Source organism: Danio rerio, chromosome 18 (genome assembly GCF_052040795.2).
Source record: "Danio rerio strain M-AB ecotype USA chromosome 18, GRCz13ab, whole genome shotgun sequence".
Lineage (NCBI taxonomy): Eukaryota > Metazoa > Chordata > Actinopteri > Cypriniformes > Danionidae > Danio > Danio rerio.
In genome coordinates, this window is record NC_141038.1 from 14,102,414 (window position 1) to 14,125,407 (window position 22,994).

Consider the following 22,994-nt stretch of genomic DNA (forward strand, 5'->3'; position numbering starts at 1 on the left):
AACTGAGAGCTAAGAGGGTTTGACATTCCGTTTTTTTCCCCCCGCATTACATATGAGAGAACAAAGGAACTTGTTTCCTCTACAACAGCCCTGCACTTTACATGCACTCTTTTGTGATCAAATAAAACATTGAATAGGTGTAATAGTCACAGGCAGACAGGTGAGAGAACAACGAGGTTGCAATTTATAAAACTATTTAAGAGAGAAAACTATTTAAGGGTAACACATCCTGAAAATCTGACTTTTTGTGCAACTGTATAATAGAGCATCTGCAACCCAGAAAATGTCAAAAAAGACAACCCAGTAACTTTTGTTTACGCTTCTGTTTTCAAGAATGTGAAAAAAAATAATTGCTCAGAATTTGCTCCTGTAGTGATGTAGGAAGGCGGTCTAATTACATATTAGTGCCCCTTAATCTTCCCCTTAATCTCCACCCACAGCACCCCTGCAACAGTAACAGTGTTGACCCACTGTAGCAGCTAGAGGTTTACAATGTCTGCCAGAAGAAAAATAAAAACATTATAAATGTTCTGTTGTTGTACTGGTCTCCAAAAATTAGAAAAGTGCAATGGATTTGCATAAAATATATTTAACATCAGACTGCTTCACAAATGAGGGTCAATTTGGCACTGTTTCTGAAGATGAGCCTATTCTTTGTGCTCAATTTTAATATCCAGATCTGTTTTGTGATTGTTCAGACAGACATTTCTGATTGTGCACATTAACATGCTGCTATTGTGGCCCAAAGTTACCATCGTCTCTGACTTCACTCACAGACCCCAGAGTTATTTCGTTTTTATTCCAGAAAACGCTAACACAGGCTCATTGTGGATACAGACCCCTGTCTACATTTCTGGAGAGTGCAAATTATGTACCCAGAGGTACGTCTGACTGAAGTTTTTCTGTAAAACAGATGCTATTGGGCAGTATGATGCCTACCAGCTGACCACTTACCTCCATGTGGACGACTTTTCCAGGGTTACCAGTTTCCCCAGTGGCTCGCCGCATACATCGGCAGACTTGGGACGCGAAGCGCAGTTGATCATGATGACAGGGTTTCAATCCAGCGTTCAACTGTTCCAGAAACCATGTGAAATAGAAGCAAAAATAAGAAATAAATAAATAAACAAGAGGCTGAAAACATGGTGAAACCACACAACAGTTTTTCTTTTTTATAGAATGGTTTAAAAAACACTATCGGTTGGGTATAGGGAAGGGTATGGGTGGGTCAGTCATTTGACAGCAAGATGGCCTGGTCGGCTGAAGAAGTTTGAGATACACAGAGGCCTCTGGTGGATTTGCAAAAACAAAAATTCTGAGCAGGGATGTCTACTTCTAGTTACGTATTTCACTGTCCTCAGAAATGTAGACCTGGGTATATATCCGCAATGAGCCTGGGCTGGAAAGTGCTCAGAATCAACATAATTCAAAAATGCACTTTTTTTCTCCTTATTTAACCAGGAAGTCTCTCTGAAATTTAAAATCTATTTTACCTGAGAGACCTGGCCAAGATAATAGCCATACAGTAAAACTATTTTAAAATATAGGAACACCACATTGCAACATTTCATCAACATAAACAATCACATGCTTGAAAAAAAAAACACACTCTTTATAATCCTTTTAAATTCACCGAAAGACACGATTTTACCTAGTTTGAAATCTTTTTGCAAATTATTCCGTGCCCAAAGTGCACAATAAGATTTTATCATGTACTAATTTGGCTACATGATTTTAACTTTTGTTGTTTCTGGAATATCAGAATAGTGTATATAAAAGCTCCAACCTCTGTTAGAAAGCAGCAGCTCATTAATGGCCCATTTACACTGAGTGGTACGGTACGGTTCAGTATGCTTTTATGACTGTTTCCACTGTCAAAAGTTATCTAAAAGCGAACGGTATCGTACCGCTATTTGGGTACCCTTTGCAAATGGTTCCTAGCACAACAAAAGGGTACCAAAAGGCAGAGCAAGACGTGCAACTAAAGATTATTGGTTTACACTGATACGTCACTCGCTCGTGCAACAAGCCAGGAGTATGAAAACAAAGGAGCCAACATTTTTAAAAACATAGCCGAGATATTTCACTGTAGTAATACATACATATAATAACGAGCCATGGTCGACCCGAGCTCAAACAAACCTCGTCAGCCACAAAGCCAAGAAAAGCAGAATTACCCTGTGTCCTGTAGTTTTTTACAAGGCCATCTAAAGTGTGAGCGGTTGCGCTTTCTCGTGATCAATCGGCAGGCGTATATATATGAAATACCGAACTTCTTGAGCTGATTATAATAACATGCGCATGAATATTGAAGTTCTTCTGACATCCTTTTAGAAATGAACAAGCACGAGACTGCCGCACAAAAAAACAAAGGAGAAGCTGAAAAAATATAAGGAGCAAATGATTGTTTCAGCAACCTAAAACATGAACAAACTGCCGTGTTCAACTATTATCATCACCTTTCGCACTATTATGAACTCGGAATGATGGAAATACTTTCTAACAGAGGTTACATATGCTGGTGAAGATTACAGATAAAGATGAGAGGTTTGCACTGACTGGGCTATATGTTGCTTGTTGTTTTTGAACCCAAATAGGGACTAAATCTATGCTGTGTGTACGTTTTCTCTAATTGGTAACATATTGGAGAGTGTAAGGGTCTGTGTGTGTGTATATATATGTTGCATTTATTTATATATTTTATATAACAGCAGACGTAACAATAAGCTCTTTCAATATATATCATATAATTATTATTATTATGTTATAATCAAATCATGTTCATAGAAAGGTTAGTAATGGACACAAGTATTTATGTGTAAAGCATCTGTTTTGTGAGAAATGATATGTGAACGACCCGTACAGCTTTACTTTGACATTTCCTCAAGGGAGAATGACGTCAACTGAAACTTTTTGTCATACACCACGCCCATCAAAAGAGTACCATTGGTACCCTTGTAGAAAACGCAAACGCAAGCCTAATAAAGGTGACCTGTACTGACCCGTACCGTACTGTACCACCTAGTGTAAACGAGCCATTACATTTAAAAGGGACACACACCAAAAAATGTGTGCTTTAACTCACACCCAAATAATGGGAAATTTGACAGGTTGTACTAAATGATATATGGGTGCATTTTGAGCTCAATCTTCACAGATGTGTTCTGTGGACACCGGAGATTTATTTAACATCTTATGAAAGGGGACATAATATGTCTCCTTTAATTCACATGACATCATCCAGGTTAAGATAAAAGGCTGAAAATAATTGGCTGTTCCGTCCTGTGATTGGCTAAGACATATGATAGTCGTGTTGTGATAGAAAGGTCTTGGATGACAGCAGATCATTTCTGTTCGTCCTCTTGTAAACATGTTTTGAAGTGCCAGTCATCAGATCTCACATCACAGAACGGGATCGATTCTCAGTTGTTCCCTGCATCTCATGTGACTGCTTATTCATTTTTAAGCAGGATGATTGAATGGGATTAATAAATTGCAGATTAAACAAGACCTGGTTTGAATTATGCTGTCAATGTCGATTTCTCTACTGAAAACACGGTGTAGTCTGGAGTGTGATCTGTGTCTTGGAAACGAACCCTGTGCTTTTTTTTTTTTTGTCTTCTTTTAGCCTTGCCAAGAATCTCAGATGATTTCATCTCCTAATAAAGAAAGAATCTGCTTTTGGGATGTGTACAGTCATAAATGCTCCTTTTTCCATAGTGTAATGCAACTTAGAGAGAGTTTTTTTTTCTGTCTGTGTATACGTATCTATTATATATTACTTTATATACTATATGCATACATTTACACCACCTGACAAAAGTCTAGTCGCCTATGTAAGTTTCAGAAACAACAAATAATAACTTGACTTCTAGTTGATCATTTGGCATCAGAAGTGGCTTATTGTAAAGGCATCTAGTTTACGCTTATTTTACCAAAATAAAATATGATCATGCCTTAATTTGTAATTATTTAATTAGGATAGTAAAGTCTGACTTTACGGGTACAAAAGTCTCGTCACTTAACATAAATAACGAAAAGTATAGACTATAAAGTCATGATGCAGTGGAAAAAGAATTAATATTGTGAATGACTTCCATGAGCTTGGAGGACTGCATCCATACATCTCTGCAATGCCTCAAACAACTATAGTATAATAACCTATAGTAATAATAATAATAGGTTGGCCAATCCTGAAGCACCTTGACCTTCTTTGCTTTCAGTAACTTTGATGTGGAGGCTGAAGTATGAGAAGGAGCGCTGACCTGCTGAAGAATTTGCCCTCTCATGTGGTTTGTAATGTAATAGGCAGCACATATGTCTTGATACCTCAGGCTGTTGATGTTGCCATCCAGTCTGCAGATCTCCTCGCACGCCCCTGTACTGAATGTAACCCCAAACCATGATTATTCCTTCACCAAACTTGACTGATATCTATGAGAATTTTGGGTCCATGCTGGTTCCAATAGGTCTTCTGCAGTATTTGTGACGATTGAAATGCAGTTCAACAAAAGATTCATCTGAAAAATCTACCTTCAGCTACTTTTCTAAATTGATCAACTAGAAGTCATTTACATAAAAAAAACAAACTTTATTTTTTAAAATTAACTAAAAGGCTTTTAAAAAAGTATGTATATATATATATATATATATATATATATATATATATATATATATATATATATATATATATATATATATATATATATATATATATATATAAATGTGTATATATATGTATAAAAATGTATATATATATATATATAAAAATCCTTTGCTTGTGAACTAGACTATACTGGTTTCTCTGTATGTACTGTACTCTGCATGTAAACATTTAGACACACAATTTTTTTTTTCTTATTTAACTATATAATTTTTTTTTTAATCCTAACTAGGACTGCACGATAGTACAAGAATCTGATATTGCCAGACTTTATTTTTCTGTGATTCACAGGCACAGGACAGTTGCTAGGGTGTGGCTAGTAAGTTGAAAGGTCATCAGTGATTGGTAGATTGGTAGTCTAAGTTACATGAGCCCAATCTTAAGTCTGTATGACAGTCTGGCACAAAGTTATGAGGTCACAAACGTTGGTCCAATGTTAAGTCAATAGGATTTTTCAGAATTTTCCGGGTCAGTTTTCGGAAAACCATAAGTCGCATCATTTGGAAAATATATAGCAACTTACATCAGTATAGTTTGGAGGTTTAGTGGTGGTAGTATGAACAGTCTAAGAGGCGATGCATTCATAAAATAGTCTAGGAAGAAAAAAAAGAAGATGGAAAAATAGTAATAAGTTTATGTAGTACAACTGTATGTTGGCTTTCTCAAGCCTCCATAATAAAGATAATTAAGAGTTTTTTTCCTTAAAACAAGTAAAATCATCTGTCTGTGGGGTAAGTTGGATTAGAAACAAGACAAAAATGTAAAAAAAAAAAATATATATTATAAAAAAGAAAGAATTTACAATAATTTTGCAAAAACACAAATTCCAAATAAATACAGTAACTACATACAATTCTGTAGCTCCTGGTCAACTAATGCCGAGTTCAGACTGCATGATTTTCAAAGTAGTCGTGTCACAGATGTGTTCACACTGCATGACCATCTAGGTTAGCCTTCTGTCTGTGCTGTGTTCACACTGTAGGATGGATCGGCGACAGGGGAGTTCACACGGCATGACTTTAAAATAGGAGGAATCACATACAACTGTTCAAACTACGTCTCACAACCAAACAAATGCAAGAAGTGACATGGTAACAACGCAAGGTGACGTAATTTATCTTTCGTTATTAACTACATAATGGAAAAAGAGGGCTTTAGCTTTAGAAACGTATGATGATAATCTGGCTTTTAAAGAGAATTAGCAAACTCTCCTCAACTTTTTTTAACGTTTGCTGGTACTTTTACCAGTGAATGCTGCCCTGTCATTGGCTGTATGATTGCGGATGTTATTTTCAGAGACACATTTCACACGACATGATTTGAGTCGCCGACAGCTGGCCCGGATTGGCTAATCGGGAGGACCGGGAGAATTCCCGGTGGGCCGGTCCGTTTTTTGGCCGCGAGGGCCGGTGTCCCTAGCTTCAGAATCTGTTGCTTTTTAAATTAATTTATTTATTTACTTGACCACAGTCTTCTTAATCATTATTTTACCGCAGCTCCGCTCTTTTTATCTATTTTCTCGCTGTCTTGTGAGCAGGATGCAGCCTGCAGGTTCTTGTGGTCCAGTGGTTAGTACGTTAGGTCATGACGCTGCCGACCTGGGTTTGATCCTTGTCTGAGTAATTTATTTTTTTCATTTTTATTGTTAAGACATATAATACTGTTAGGGTTGTTGAACATTTGAAGTTCTAAAGCAGCTGTTTTCTCAAAAAAAGACTTGATAGTGTAATTAGAAACTGAATTGGAAATGACCTTATTTTAATATAGTCGTGAACTGAGGTGGGCCGGTGTGAGGCTTGAAACTTCAGGGCTGAAAAGGAGTCCCACTCCGGCCCTGCACGGGCGTCAGCGACTCATTGGCGATTCTGTCATATCTCGTCCTTGTCGTTTCATACTGTGTGATTGTCACTCACGTAAACGAGCAGCGATTCGCCTGTGTCTGAACTCGGCATACGACTCAACATTGCACTGCATATCTTGCGATGTGACTGTTGTCTAATGTGCACATTGCAATGTCGACGCTAACTATAGACGATATAATGTGCAGCCCAAATCCTAACTGTAAAGTCATCAAAACTATGCCACTAATGGAAAATGACCAAAAATTACCAAAACCTTAGTCTAGATCTCAGTTCTTTGCTCTTCTCAACCATCATGAGAAGCAAATTCTGTCGAGCATGTCTACATTTTCACTGTGGGTAACAAATATACAGTCTTGCATTGTAGAACATTGCAGACATGTTGCATGATTTGCAAAAGAAGTATGCAAAGCTGCTGATATATTTGGCCTCAACCTCGTGTATACATCTGCCCATGAGCCCGTATCCATTAATGATGTCATTTCCCCTCTCAGGCTGAAACTGTAAAAAACATGTCCGTCAGGGATGTCAGAGGTGCGTGTGCTCTGCTGTGAGAGGAGAAACAGTGTTTGCACTTCTCCCATACACACAGACACTCAGAACAGTGGAGTGACATTCGCCCAAGCTAAATCCGGCATGCTGTGACATCATTCAGGAGAAATCCGCACACAATCACTCTCTATCCGTCATCTCGAAACACAGTGTGGGAGAGAAACACTGCACAGTGGCAAAGACACAAACTTCTAATGAGCTCATAAACGGCTTTACAATCTGCTGTAATCCAAGTCTCAGAGCTGCGTCTTAAAGCATGTCCATTAACTTAATTGCAGTAAACAGAGCCATTGTGTTTGCATTTTGAAAACCCACAGAATAGAGACGTTCCACTGTTAAATATTAGCTGCATCTGGCAAAGGATTTTATGGCACATGAAATTGGGATCAAAATTTGCCCAAAACTTGCCCGAATGTTTAAAGTGCCCCCCTTATGCTGTTTTGGATGTTGGCTTTCATGTAGTGTGTTTAACATCACAATTTGTGAACACAAGGGTCTACAAAGATCAAAGTGCATGATAAATAGAGTTGGTCTCTTCCAAAAGACAAAAATAAAAAATAAAAAAATACTGAACAGTGTCATAATTTTTGATAATACTGGGTATGATAATTTTTGGTCTTCCGCAGATAACAAGCTTCTAAAATTGTTCGTCATTCATTCATTTTCCTTCGGCTTATTCCCTTTATTTATCAGGGTTCGCCACCCCATAATGAACGGCCAACTTATACGGCATGTTTTACACAGCGGATGCCCTTCCAGCTGCAACCCAGTACTGTGAAACATCCATACTCTTTCACATGTACACACTAACACTCCGGTCAATTTAGTGTATTTAATTCACCTATAGTGCATGTATTTGGACTGTGGAGGAAACCAGAGCGCTCGGAGGAAACCCACGCGAACACAGGGAGAGCATGCAATGTAACGGTGAGAGTAAGCAAGACAAAAAGGATCCAAATGCAAGTGATTTATTATAGTCAAAAGGTGAACACAAGAAAATAGGGAGCTAGTAGCGAGGACGAAGATAGTCATTGCTATATCACCAGGAACATCTAGATTCAGACCGACTATCCTGACAAAACACAGAAAGATCATAAACAGAGCAAGAGCAACAAACTGACAATGATGTCCTGGCTTTCCGCTCTAATACAGGTGAGCAAAGTGACATCAGCTGGAACTGCTGATAATCCCGTTGATCACGTAATGTAAACAAAGCATGCCTCAGAGCACATGAAACCATAACACAGAACCACGTGACAACACCAAACATGAATAAAAAAAAAAGAGCGCATGTACTTGACAACCGTGACATGCAAACTCCAAACAGGGCCGAGACTCGAACCAGCGACTTTCTTGCTGTGAGGCAACAGTGCTAACCCCTGAGCCAGCATGTCGTTCTCTAAAAATGTTCTCTTAATATAATTTTTGAATGTTCTTGAATTTCCAGTTTATTAGATAAGAATTAATGTAAATTTTTGGCTTATAATGACATTATTCAAAGGTTTTTATAACGTTTCAGTTTTGTATTATATTAATGTTCTCAGAATGTTATTTAAAACATTATTAAAACATTCATTTAGCATAATCACAATGTAGTCCATATCCTAAAGATTAAGCTTTCTTGAGCTAGAAACCAATAAACACTCCAATAGCAGTGATTTCTAAGCTAACACTGATAAGCATGAAAATATGTAGTGCATTGGGCAAAACTTTAAGTTTATAAATCCCTAGTAAGTAAAAATACATATAACAAGCTGAAGCTAATATAAAACTATATGAAGCTAAAATGCTAACAAACAAAGGTATTGACTCTTACAGACACAGCTGACATAGCTAACACTATGATAAGCATGGAGATACTTTGTAAACAATTGTTAAATAATAAAACTGTTCATTTTAAAAAGGTCTGCTAGCATAAAAACTAAACCATCTATAGTTGAAACCAGCAAACAATGTATACTACAGTTTGATGTTAGCATACTGCTAAGCTAACATTACAATAAGCATGAAAATATATGTTGCATTGGGCAAAACTATAAGTTTATAAATCTCTAGTATACATACTGAAAACATATAATAAGAGCTACACTACATGAAGAGGACTGTATATGCAAACAAACAAAATTGACTCTTACAGACACAGCTGAAACCAGCAAACAAAGTTACTGCAGTTTGATGTTAGCAGGCTTCTAACCTAACACTACAATAAGCATGAACATATGTTGCCTTGGACAAAACTGTAAGTTTATAAATCTCTAGTAAGTAAAGAAAACATCAAAAGCTACTCTATCTTTAACAGGCATCATAACCACCTGGTTGACCTTTAATCCATTGGCTATCATTAAAATTTTAATTGCTTATTACTATTTATAAGATGTGTGTCAGTATATTATTTAATGCAAGACTTGGACCAAAACATTTTTTTTAAGAAGTGCACGGCCATAAAAGCATACCAAACCGAATCGTACCCGTACCACTCAGTGGAAATGGGCCTAAAAGGGTTAAGCTTATATGCTAACAAACAAACAAACTTATTAACTCTTACAGATACAGCTGAAACTAGCAAACAAAACTACTACAGTTTGATGTTAGCAGCTGCTAAGCTGCCACCACAATAAACATGAAAATATATCGCATTGGGAAAAACTTTAAGTTTATAAATCTCTAGTAAGTAAAAAAATATATAACAAGCTACACTATATGAAGCTTATATGCTAACAAACAACATTATTGATTTAAATATGATTTGATTTATTGCTTTAAGCTTTCTGCTAAGCAAACATTAATCTGCACAAAATGCATATAGTGTCCAGAAATACTTGGTGAAATTGTTAGTTTATAGATCCCTGCCATTTTAAACAAGGCAAACCTAAATAAATACTAATACAGTTTTATTTTAGCATGTTGCTAGCCCTGCTGAAAAAACCAGCATAGACCAGCATTGCTGGTCACCAGCAAGACCAGCATATGTTGTGTTTTGGTGCTGGTATGCTGGTGACCAGCATGGGATGCTGGTGCTGGTATGCTGATAACCAGCATGGGATGCTGGTGCTGTGATGCTGGTGTTATGCTGTGATGACCAGCATGGGATGCTGGTGCTATGCTGGTGACCAGCATGGGATGCTGGTGTTATGCTGTGGTGACCATGGGATGCTGGTGCTGTGATGCTGGTATTATGCTGGTGACCAGCATGGGATGCTGGTGCTGTGATGCTGGTGACCAGCATAGGATGCTGCTGCTATGCTGGTGGCCAGCATACAAGCACCAGCATCCCATGCTGGTCACCAGCACCAAAACACAACATATGCTGGTCTTGCTGGGATTTGGGTGCTATGCTGGTGACCAGCATGAAATGCTGGTGCTGGGATGCTGGTCACCAGTATGAGATGCTGCTGGGATGCTGGCGCTGGTATGCTAGTGACCAGCAATCCCATGCTGGTCACCAGCATCCCATGCTGGTCACCAGCACCAAAACACAACATATGCTGGTCTTGCTGGGATTTGGGTGCTATGCTGGTGACCAGCATGAAATGCTGGTGCTGGGATGCTGGCCATGCTGGTCACCAGCATCCCATGCTGGTCACCAGCACCAAAACACAACATATGCTGGTCTTGCTGGGATTTGGGTGCTATGCTGGTGACCAGCATGAAATGCTGGTGCTGGGATGCTGGCCATGCTGGTCACCAGCACCAAAACACAACATATGCTGGTCTTGCTGGGATTTGGGTGCTATGCTGGTGACCAGCATGAAATGCTGGTGCTGGGATGCTGGCCATGCTGGTCACCAGCACCAAAACACAACATATGCTGGTCTTGCTGGGATTTGGGTGCTATGCTGGTGACCAGCATGAAATGCTGGTGCTGGGATGCTGGCCATGCTGGTCACCAGCATCCCATGCTGGTCACCAGCACCAAAACACAACATATGCTGGTCTTGCTGGGATTTAGGTGCTATGCTGGTGACCAGCATGGAATGCTGGTGCTGGGATGCTGGTCACCAGCATGAGATGCAGCTGGGATGCTGGCGCTGATAGTGACCAGCAATCCCATGCTGGTCACTGATAGCAAATTACATCTGGCCCAGATATGGCCCACATCCCCCACTTTCTTCTGGCCCACATACAGCGCGGAATGACGGCGATGTCTCAACCTGATTGTGGCTGTCATAAGGATCCAAAAGTCAGCCACAACTGAACCAGATCTGGGCCATATCTCAGAAAAAGCTTGGTCCATATCTGGGCCAGATGTGGCCCATACATTTTCTTAGATCTGGCCCAGCTGCGGCCCATGCAAATTCTGAAATCTGGCCCAGCTGCGGCCCATGCAGTTTCTCACATCTGGCCCAGATGCGGCCCATGCAATTTCACAGATCTGGCCCAGATCTTGTTCAGTTGCGGCTGACTTTTGGGTTAGATGTGGCTGACATCTACATTTGGTAGCTATATAAATCACATTAAAAGGAATGCTTAGTTTAAATTGCTTTATTTAAAAAATTGCTTCAAAGGAAGCATATAAATTGATAAATACAAATATATAATTTATATAAATTATATAAATAGATGCATACAAAAAAAAAACAACAACAGATTGATCAATGCAATACATATAAATATATGAATTAGATAAATAAATGCATACAGAATAATCACAAATTAAATGCAAATAAATATATATATAAAAGGTAAAATTAGGTAAGTGGATATACAGAATAAGAAGAACATACAAACACAAATGTATATACAAATTAGATAAATAGATACAGAAAAAAACACAGAAAATATATTTATATGTATTTTTTAATATAATGCATATTAATTAAATTAACAAATATTTTATAACCATATAACTAGAACCAATAATTAAAAAGATATATGAAGGGCAATCCAAAAACAAGATCAGAGGCGAGGCAAGGGTCAAATAAACAAATGATAATTACAGAAACCAGATAAACAAGTTCGAGTAGACAGAACAAACACAGAAATCGCATATTTAACAAAAACATATTATTTAAAAAATTACAACGAAAAATTATTTGTCTGATGAAGAGCCGGCGGCTCGAAACATTTTACGCTCTGTGTCAGCCTTTTTAATTTAATAAATTTGTATTTTTGGAGCCTTGGTGTTGCCGCCTTTGATTTACATTAAATAATTACAATTAAATATTTATTAGCATCTACCCAGAACCAAAAAAAATTTTTTTAATTAAATAAACTGAAATTCCAACAGGGCAGTCCAAGAGTGAGGTCAGGGGCAAGCAAGGGTCAAAGCCAAAAAAAAAACAGTCCAATGCAAAACATCCTGAAAATCAGAGAAGACAACAATTAAAAGGTGCTGTTTGCAGAGTACATACAGGCACAACTCGATTAAAATTGAGGACTTTTAAGCACTTTTTTCAGCACCTATTTTTATTTTTAAGACTGACAAGCAACGTATTGAACACCTGAAATGTATTCTCAGCGATACATAAAAACATTCCATAGGAACTATCTATCAATTTATAAAAAATAATATTAATATAATATTTCATAGTATTAAACCTATTTTAAATGTGCTTGTGAAATTATTTTTTTAATGTTTTTGTAGATGGAAAGAGAACTGAAAATTAAATTACATTAAATTAAAGGACTAGAAATACTATTATATTGCTAAAATAAAACAAATTTTAGTAAATAATACCAATACAGAGTAAAAGTACATGGTACTATTTTAGCTAGTTACATTTGGAAAATTCAAAACTTGTTTGAATGGTTTAATTGTTTAATTACAAGACTACATAAAAAGGAATTTGCACTAACAAAGGAAGTTTATTTCCTTTAAGGAAGTTTGGTATATTTTCAAGCTTAGGAAGGTTTTATACTTCCTCATAATATTATTAATATTATAAAATATTTGAAATATTTGTTTTACATTTTCTACATTTTTCAAAGCAGTGTTTTAAGAGCCTTATTGTTTATTTTGATAAATGTAACAACAGATTGCTTTGACCTGTAATGCCTGTACAATTTAGTGACGCTTTAAGACAGACTATGTATAAATCATACAAATACCTCATTCAAAAACGTTTCTAGCATACCAACCCCGTGACGTCAGACACAGCAATATTCCAAGATGGGGGTGCCTTTGTGCTAAAAGCTCTAGTAAAACATGCCCTTTTCATCAAAATTTTTACATTAATCAAGTTTGGTTAATATATTTTTTATTAAATCAGAAAGCAATTTACGAAATAATGTAAACTCGATTGACTACATCACTTCTACTACAAGACACTGGGAAGAATTTTTGCTAGGCGATGTAGGAAGATCTGACACTCAAAGTTTTCTCCATCAACTCATAGTCTGAAATCTTGGTAATTAGTGAAAGTACCTTTGAACTGACCGCAGATCTTGATGTAGTCTTTCTTGATCTGGTCTTCTCCACTTTCGATCCTTCCCTGGGTTAATCTTTACAAGGAACCTGCTGAATGGAAAAAAAAATACTTAGTGATAAAAACCTGGACTATATCATGCTCTAAAATATTTGAAATAAAAGCAACATAAAAGGACAAGCTTGTGGTGGAGGTTTGCTAGAAAAATATGTGGCAGAGGATGTTGTGTGTGAGTCAGACTGAGACAGACTGTTGTATGAATGTGTGTTTTTGAGTGTATGAATGTGAGAATGCATTCACAAGAGTGTGTGTTAGTTTGAGGATTTTGCTATTTTAAATATTAGGGTCCAACAGAGTAATTTGTTTAGTTAAGTTGTTTAAAATTATTTTCATTGATTAAATACTTGCCCATATATAGATGTAAAGAATAACCAAAAGAAATAATGCATTAAAATGTCATTATATTTTATATTCAATCTGCAAATCATTTGTTGTGAAATTTGAATGACTTCAATTCAGTATATGAATAAAATAAAATTAGAATAAGAATAAAACAATAGAACTCTATAAAAAAATACTTCCTATCAAAATAAAGCAGGTGCTTTTACCTTAAGGAACTTTATTAGTATGGTTCCCTGCTTCCAGTTAGTTCAACTTCAGATACCTCCATAATCTGTACTCTGGTGCTTCATTTGGTTCTTGACTTAAGGCTGATTTATACTTCTGCGTCAAACGCCGGCGTATGCTATGGCGCTGACGCATAGCCCTTCGCCGTAGCCGTCACTGACGTGCACTTCTCAAAAAATGTAACTACAAGTCGCAACGACGCCTAGCGTAAGCTCTGTGATTGGTCGGCTTGGTAGCGCTGACGAGTCTGGGCGGGACCGAGAGCAGCGCGAATGTGAGCAAGCGATTGTTTACAAGTGTGGAGTACCGTGAAGGAGCTCCGGATAGAAAGTTTTGTTTTGTGTTTACCTCATAGTTAAAGTTGTTGTACGTCCACCGGTTCCTGCCTCAAAATGAGCGAGTTTGAGCCACTTGTACATCCCGGAAGTGTTCAGGAAAAGCAAAAAAGCAGCGAAGAAACTCGACACAGAGGAACATTTAAACCTTACTGCCAACTAGCGTTTCGGAAGTGTTAATGCAGACCGACAGAGACAGCGCGCAGAAGTATAAATGCACAGCCACGCGCGTTGCATGCGCCGTGGGTTATGCCGGTCCCCTGACGCAGAAGTATAAATCAGGCTTTAAGAGTAACTGGTGTCGCATTCCAGGTCCATCACAATCTGAGCTAAAAGGACAATATGACAAAAGACAAGACAAATATGAATACACATAACATACAGAATAAAACATTTAAAGATATAGTTTACTATTCTGCCACCATTTATTCATCCTCTACTTGTTTCAAAGCAGTTTGAATCTGTTAAACACTAAAGCAGATATTTTGAAGAATGTTAGAAACCTGTAACTATTGATTAACATAGTAGGAAAAACTGGGTTTGTGTTCATTCATTTTTTTTCAGCTTCATCCCTTTATTAATCTGGGGTCACCAAAGTGGAATGAACAGTCAACTTATCCAGCATTTTTTACGCAGCAGATACTCTTCCAGCTGCAACACATCACTGGGAAAAACCCATACACTCTCATTTACACACATTAACTAAGGACAATTTAGCTTACCCAATTCACCTGTACCGCATGTCTTGTGGGGGAAACAGGAGCACCTGGAGGAAACCCACGCCAACACGGGGAGAACATACAAACTTCACACAGAAATGCCAACTGACCCAGCCGAGGCTCGAACCAGAAACATTTTTGCTGGGAGGCAACAGAGCTATCCACTGTGCACCGCACCACCTGAGTTTATGTTCAACAGAACAAAAAAAAAATAATTTGAAACAAGTGGAGGATAAAAGATGTCATTATTTTTGGGTGAACTATCCCTTTAAAATTTAAGTGTCAAGCATTAGTCTTAAAAACTTATGTATCACTACAGGAAAAATAAATCAAGTACCTCTTGTGAACAAGCAAAATCATTATGCCATTGTTTTCAATGGTTTTCTTTTACATTTTTCACTCTGAAATTATAACTGAAACATGCGATCCAAGGTAAATTAATCTACTTTTAACATAAAATAAAAAGATAAGATAAAAATAAAAGTTACGTCAACAGACTGTTTTTCCAGCTCACCAATACTTTCAAATTTTACATTTTCAGAAAACAGTTTAATAAATTACCTTGTGGAAAAATTTAGACTTTCTTTCAAATTAGATTTTTTTAATAATATATATTTTAAATAAGCTATGACCTCACACAGTGATAAAATAGCAGCAATAAATCTTGTAATATTTTAATAATAAATAAAACATAAAATATATTATTTTAGTTCCCAACAACCAGTCTGACATATACAAGTTACAAAATATGTACAATATTGTACCTGGTGTGCTTGATGATGAAGTCAAACAATTAGTAATGCACTGATGTGAGAGTTGTCCTTTACTTCAGCTTGCATCCTTGCATGATTCCTTTCTTTTCTGTAACAAATTAATACAATACAATCAATTTATAAAAATATTATTTTTACTTGCCACAAAACCATTTGTTTGGACTTGATACATATGTACAAGATTAATGGTGCAATTCAGTTTGCAGGCCGTTTTAAAGTAATATATAACATAAGATATGGATTTTAAGCTTATTTAACACAATTGATTTTATTTTTTAACAAGGTTTAATATTTCATAACACACTTAGCCTTCTTTTTTAGCTAATTAATTTCCTTCATAAGTCATTTAACACATTATGTTTCAACTGTGGATTTTTTTTTTCAAACGTTTTTGCTTTAAATTTTTTTTAATGCAGACCAGTCTCAACAGTGGCCAGCATGAACCACATAACGTTACTCTGTAAACGTTTGCTGAAACTTGATAAAACACACATTAACAAGCAAATCAAGATCATTAGGATTAACGTTACCAAAAAGAGACTGTTCGTTCAGTGTTTGAGCTAAAACCAGTACAAAAGCAGAACTCGGCACCAATTACAACTGTATAAAACGGACAGCATTTGATTCATTCATTCAAGCTCCCGTTTCGACGCTGTTCTTCATATAACACGTCTTATTGATCATTTAATTGGGAATGACGAGCGTAAAAGGACAATTGTAACTTAAATGAATTTGTTAAAACCCCGAGCACAATCAACTTAACAGATTAACGTTACTGAACTGACGGCTGCCATCATTCTTAGCCATCAGTTTTTAGCCATATTATCCACATATAAGTTACAGTTTTATCACTATTCAAAACAGGGGCTTTTTTAACTAATAAAAACATTACCTGACGACAAATATCTCACAAATATGATTTTAAAATAATAACTTACCCGATAAAAAGAAGAAGATGAAATGGCGGACTTGACTTCACTTCCTCGTTTGAAAAATTAACCGTCATTCACGAGGCTCCGCCCACTCCACCGTAATGCAAGGATGAAGCGAAACACATATTCGCCACCAGGGGGCAGTTTATGATAATGTTTTTAAATAAATAAATATATATATATTAGGGTAAGGGTAATTAGGCAAGTTATTTTATAACAATGATTTGTTTTGAAACTGTCGAAAAAATATATAGCTTAAAGGGGTTAATAATTTTGACCTTAAAACACTTTAAAAAAAATTAAAAACTGCTTTTATTCTAGTCGAAGACTTTCTCCAGAAGAAAAAATATTATCAGACATACTGTGAACATGTCCTTGCTCTGTTATGTAACATGCTGTAATTCTAAAATATTTACTGTTATTTTTAATATTCAGTAGCTTGTTATATAAAAACTATAACACTTTAAGATATATTTACAATCAACTAATTGCTAATTAACATGCTTATTGATAGCATATTGTCTATAAAATTTGTTGACGCTGTTACAGGTGCACACACACAGAACCAGGATAGACTTTTGGGCCTTTCTATGTTGAGTTTGCATGTTGTTTCTGTTGGTTTCCAGTTTCTTCCATAGTGCAAAAATTTGCAGTATAAGTGAATTTTGGATAAACTAAATTTGCTGTAGTTTGTGATTAAGATAATGTGTGGTGTTTCCCTGCACTGAGGATTGTACCCTCAGGGCTGTGTTGCAGAAGCATTAGTATCTGATTGCAGACTTGCATATGCAAGCTGAGATACACAGTTTGACATGCAATGTCAGAAACAATGCACTCAAATAGAGCTAGTGACATCAAAGTGAGGGGTCGGGTTAGGAGCGGGGTTAGGTGTGCGCATTAAAATTGGTCAGATTTATTTTTATTATTTTTTGTGTTCTGTAGAATAAGTAAATAAAACTTGTTTTGTTTACAAAGATCAGCTTATTTACGAACACATTCATGTTATTCACATTCTACTGCTCAGTTCTCTGACATTTTTTTCTATATAGTTATTTTATTCATAAACAAAACATTTATGTCTATTTAATATTCAAATAAAAAAAAAGAACAATGTTGTATGTGGCATTTAATCAAACAAAATCATTATAAAAATGTAGAATTGCAAAAAGTAACACCAAGAAAACAGCACTTTAATTTAGTATTATTAGATTATGAATTCATTTGTAAAATTGTTCATTAAAAAGTAGTACTAATAGCAAATTAAATCCACCCAGTAGGAGGCGGTAGGACACTGTCTTAATTCATTCAAATGGAGAAACTGAACAAAACATTAATAGATCAAAGCATAATAAATGATGAAACTCATTGCATTTATAGACATTTATAGACATACCAGGTAATATGAAAAAAAAAAAATTTACTCATGCTGGAACATTTACATATAACAGATAATATAAATTTATATTCATAGCAGCCTTAAAGTAAAAATAAATCCATTATTGAGGAAATAAACTGAATTAATATGTGATAAGGTTACAAACATATACTTTCCCTGATAAGCAATAGCTTATTCCTATTCTTAATAACCTAAAGAATCATTTTCAATCTCAGAAAGTCTTATTTAGAACATGCAATGTTATTATTTTCAGAGAAGGTGTAGCGCTCTCACTGCCTGATGAGGGACAATAATGTTAATAAAACACAGGAAACACAGAACTGCTGATGCTTCACATCAGAGTCTGTGTTTTGTTTGAGCAGCAAGCCCCTCCCACTCATTAGGTATGCAGTCCACAGGCAGAAGTAGCCAATCGGAAAAATGTAAATCCTTGCATCACAGTACATTAATTTACAATATTTATTTTCTATTTTCTACTTCATAAAATGAAAGTGTACAGACTTAGAAAGACAAATTAACTTTGATTTTCAATTTCTAATAATTTGTAACCACTTCAAAGGCTCCCGTTAATTTAAAGTTAAACCGGAACTAAAAATACACAACACGCACTACACCCGATGTGTCACACACGGGCCACATCTGGCCCACATACAGCAGGCCACAACTCACACTACACCCGGTGTGTCACACACGGGCCATATCTGGCCCACATACGGCAGGCCACAACTCACACTACACCCGGGGTGTCACACACGGGCCACATCTGGCCCACATACAGCAGGCCACAACTCACACTACACCCGGTGTGACACATACGGGCCACATCTGGCCCATATGTCTCCTGCCATTGCCAGAAGTGAGCCATATGTGCCTTAGTTGGCCCAGATGTGGCCCAGAACTGTATGCTATCTGGGTGGTAGTTTTGTCTTGCTTGTCCACCAAACATAGACCAGCATCACCAGCAATACTAAGCTGGTAGACAAGCATGACCAGCAAGCCGAAGCTGGTCAACCAGCATAACCAGCAAGACCAAGCTGGTAGACCAGCATGACCAGCAAGACCAAGCTGGTAGACTAGCCTGACCAGCAAGCCGAAGCTGGTCTACCAGCAAGACCAAGCTTGTCTACCAGCTTCACCAGCAAGACCAAGCTGGTCTACCAGCATCACCAGCAAGACCAAGCTGGTCTACCAGCATCACCAGCAAGACCAAGCTGGTCCACCAGCATCACCAGCAAGACCAAGCTGGTCTACCAGCAAGACCAAGCTGGTCAACCAGCAAAACCAAGCTGGTCTACCAGCATCACCAGCAAGACCAAGCTGGTAAACCAGCTAAACCAGCATTGACCAGCATAGACCAGCATGAAAATCATGCTGGTCTTTGCTGGTTTTTTCAGCAGGGAGGTTTACACAACAATACAAATGGACAACTTGCACACAAAACTTGCCTTTTCTGTCAACATTACAAGAATGTTGCAAAAACATTAATTTTATCATTTTACATGCAAACATTTACACAACTTTTAAGGAATGTTATGGGATGTTCTAAAATGTTCCCTGTTAGCTGGGTCATTGACTAACCCATTCATAAACCCTGTCTACATTGACCCTCAATTTCTTTACTTGTAGCTGGTTACTGGGAGAGTTTGTTCTGTGTTGTCAAAATGTCAAAGATGCTGTTTTCTGTGTTGTGAAAGCAATTTTCGCTTTGCATACACAGATGTTTGCGTTAGACTTTATCATTTAGCACACAATTTAGCTTTAGGCTACTTAGCGTTGCAGTCTGTAATTAAGGACAATCTTGCACCATAAAGTTGGCGTGTTCTCAAATTGGAAAGTTAAAGCATTCAAATGCATGTGTTGTGGTGAGTTTGTTATGTACCGTGGCAGATGCTTTTAAAGGGGTGGCTCTCTACTATATCATATTTTAAATTTTAGTTGATGTGTAATGTAGCTGTGTGAACATAAACAACATCTCTCAATGTAATACGCTCAAAGTTCAATGCAAAGGGAGATATTAGCTTTTACAGAGTTAGCTTAGCAAAGCCTCAGCAAACAAATTCCACAGAGCTTCTTCCCTCCTAGTGTCAAACAAAAACAGAGGTGCTTCGGTTTAATTTTATTTATGTTCCAGAAAAATAAATAAAAAAAAAACATAGCTCTAGCATTTGACAAAGGACAGCTTCCAGAATCTCTCCTAGTTCAGAGCTGGGTTCGGCTAAAAACTCCTCAAACCATATTAGACTAAGCTGTGAATTGTGAGCCACAACCTGTAAGTATTTTTATTTGTTAAAACTGATCTGTTACATGCACAGTTTCTAGCGTTAACGGTATGTTGTAGCGAGGATGTAAACAAGGCTGTAAACAACAGGACATGCTGTTTGTCATTGTTAACAATTAGCTACAAATTCATATTTATCTATCAAACTGCTGTAAACTCTCACAATCTTCACCAGCACTGCAATGTCTCTCTATTCGGCCGCTTTCCTTGCTTTCTACATCTCAAATAACCAACTTGCAAAAGATTTATAAATGTTTCATACACATACTTATAACCCAAATATATGTGAAAGACACTTGTGAGATTTTATTGTAGAGAGCAGGCGTGATGTTCAGCTGTGTACGTTTCATTTTCTGTCTGATTTAGATACAAACTGATATGGCTAGCAGCTACTAACTGACAGTATTTACACAGCACAAAACTTGCTTGTAGGGGTATGATGCTTTTTCTGGTGACATGGAGCCGATCTGCGAATCACAGGACATTATGTTAGCTGACCAATCAGAGCCTCTTGAGGGCAGCCTTTCAGAGGAACAAAGAAATATGACAGTCATTTTCATTTTAGAGTAGCAGCATATCCTGAAGTAAGATATATGAAAAAATAACAACATTTTCTACAAATTAAGCATGAGCACACATTGCTTTGCGTGTTATAAACACAGCCAAACCTTAAAAATACACTGTGAACCACCCCTTTAAAACTGTATTGTGCATCAGTGCTTTAAAAAAAACAGAAAACACCATTGACTGAAGATCTTCGATTAGGGCGACCTCTAGTTTAGAGTGACCAGGATCCCGAGAAAAGAACTGATATTGCAGTGTATTTTATAACAAAATTAAAGTGTTTTCTTGGTCTTGGGTGGCTATAAACCAGTTATAGTAGGCCTCGAAAACAAAATTAGAAACTTTTAAAATAGCAAAATAGGGACACTTTAATGTAAAACTGAGTTCCAGGTTGCGAGTGTATGTGTGTCCAAATGTGTAGGCATTTCAATTGCTGCCTGTATTGATTTTCATTAGCTGCGTTGTAGTGGTAGAAAGAGACAGTAGACACCGCTCCTGTCGCTCTACATCAGCCTTTCCAGTCGTCTTCATCTGCCTGCCTGCACCGAGTCAATATGCATCAACAAACACACATGCACGCACACACATCTATTCATCTTATTTACCACCAAGTAAGGCCTCACGGAGATGTAATTTGTTCCAGTAAAACTGAGATGACTCGACCACTGGTGAATACTAAACGTGTTGAGTAACAAAGCTTTTGCTTGGACTGTAAAGACAGAGTTTAGTTGTTTTTTGGTGACTCGAAGAAACTGAATAAGTTGTAGTGTAAAATATAGGATCGAAACCTTTAAGGTGTAGTCAAAACTGCCTGCATAGATGGTAGTTTAAAGGCTATTAAGTTAAAGAAATTTTTGTTTATACGTTTTGTTCAAGACTACATTTCAAGCAATGTTGTGTAATATTCTAACAATTTCCTTTATTAATTAATTTATTTCTGTAAAAAGTCTAATTTCAGAATCATTGCTCAATCCTGAGTGTCATGATCCTTCTGATTAAATATATTTCTGTTTATTGGACTGTCAGCTTAGCAACATGCTTACATCAAACTCTATTGGTTTCAACAATATTGTATCAGCTGTTTAATTTTTACGTTTATAGCATATACCTGCTTTCTAAAATTAACCTGTTTAATTTGCACATTTCTAACATATACTGGTTTGACTGGTTTTAACAATTTTAACCAGTATCTATATCAGTTTTGTCATGCTTAGTTTTAGCATAGCAGCATGCTCCAACCATAAATCAATAGTTGATTGTTTTAATGTTGCTTGGTTTAAGAGGGATTTTGGCCATTTCCAGGCTGGTCTTAGCTGGTCAGGCTGGGAGATGACCAGCTAAAACCAGCTTGATCAGCCTAGCCAGGATGGGAGCCCAGCCAAAACTAGCTATGTCCAACTTAAACCAGGCTGGTCAAGCTGGTTTTAGCTGGATTTAGCTGGTCATTTTCCAACCTGACCAGCAAAGATCAGGCTGGAAATGGCTGGAAATGGCCAAAACCCCTCTAAAACCAGGCTGGTCAACCAGCCAACCAGCTTAGGCTGGTTTAAGTATTTTTTTCAGCAGGGGTTTATAGCATGTACCTGCCTTCTAGCATGGTTTGACTTGGTATTAACAATTTTACTTAGCAGCTATATCTGTATGTCATGCTTGTAGTGTTTACAAAGCAGTATGGTCCATTAAACCCTATTTGAGTCCATTTTTCAATATTTTCTAGCACATAAGCTTAAAACTGTGTATCTTTTTATTTACTATGGATTTTAAAACATTCAGTTCTACCTAATGTATGTTAAAGTTACAAAGTGTTAACCTAGCAACATGCTACTATCAAACTCTGTTGGAGTCATTTGTTTTGTTTGCTGGTGTCTATAACCTTTATATGGTTTGGCTTGTTTTAAAGTTGGCAAGCATTTATAAACTAACAGTAACAG

The 22,994-nt window shown here is 37.0% G+C and overlaps 1 protein-coding gene and 1 long non-coding RNA gene across 3 annotated transcripts in view; one reads left to right on the top strand and one right to left on the bottom strand.

The window, feature by feature from the left end:
• tbxas1 (thromboxane A synthase 1 (platelet)) overlaps nt 1–22,994 on the top strand; it is a 179,973-nt gene that overhangs the window by 93,511 nt on the left and 63,468 nt on the right.
• LOC147839669 (uncharacterized) lies at nt 12,249–16,882 on the bottom strand. The gene is made up of 6 exons (XR_015514769.1): nt 16,832–16,882; nt 15,885–15,981; nt 15,124–15,300; nt 14,048–14,730; nt 13,439–13,531; nt 12,249–12,373 (listed from the first exon to the last, which is right to left on the bottom strand). It is a non-coding gene; the product is annotated as an uncharacterized LOC147839669 (long non-coding RNA).